The following is a 1,068-nucleotide window of genomic DNA, read 5'->3' on the forward strand; positions in this document are numbered from 1 at the left end:
TTATTTTTCAGTTTCCTCATCTCTAAGAATGAAATAATTATGTCATTTTTGCCTATGTTATAGGTGTTTTGTGTATCAAATGAGGCAATGTGGTGTTTAAAACTAGGTATCTATAAAAGATCTTATAAACTCTTTGTGGGGGAACAGAAAAACACTTGGAAAACACTATCAAATTTTAAGGCTCAGAGAATGTCTTGTCAGAAGATACGTTTATTGCAATCTGTCAATGATAAGCTGCGTTGTTCTAGACCAAGAGGTAGATTTAGTTAAAGTGAAACTTCTCAGTGTCATAGATCAGAAATAGTGATTTCAGTTAAATTTCGCTTTTTCAGTTAATAGGTGGGACATTGTCTTTTGTTGTTCTTGTTATTCTACGGATAGGAAGGCTGCAGTTTCTGAATACCTCTTCTCCTTTAAGATTCTCTGAAAATTAAAAATGTGTGATTATTAAACCGGGGGTAAATATTGAGACTTGTATACCTAAAGAAGTGATGTTTCTTCATAAACAGATTTACAAATTCTTTATGTTACTCTAAGCAAATTGCCAGCTTTTCACTCTCAAATTTATAAGCTAAGATCTGGACACTCTGAAGAATCGCTTAACATTGTCTTATAGTTCTTGAATAGTTTGGAGAAGTTTTTTGAAAATATTCTCATAAAGCGGATGTGTTGATGATTCTCTTTCCTTTCAAAACTGTTAGAACTGCTGACGGAAATGCAGAACAATATGCATCCTATTTTAATATATGTCCATATTGAGACCCATCTGAAGAAGTTTAGTACAATTTATTGAAATGATATTCAATTTTATGCTTTTTTTTTGTCATACTGGTCAATTGAATTGAATCTAGATTGGAAAATTCAACGAATAACAAATGCACACATAAAGGGACCATGCAAGCCAGATCTAATAGCTGATATTAAAATTAGCAGCCTCTCATGTCTTGTCCGACCCTTAAATGGAGTATTTCCTAAGAATCTATGCTTAATTCTCTTCTCTTTTCAATAATGCCATTCTGCAAGAGATGATGTCCAATCCTTTTACTTCAAGTTCTATTCTTTTTTTTT

Source organism: Mustela nigripes, chromosome 1 (genome assembly GCF_022355385.1).
Source record: "Mustela nigripes isolate SB6536 chromosome 1, MUSNIG.SB6536, whole genome shotgun sequence".
Lineage (NCBI taxonomy): Eukaryota > Metazoa > Chordata > Mammalia > Carnivora > Mustelidae > Mustela > Mustela nigripes.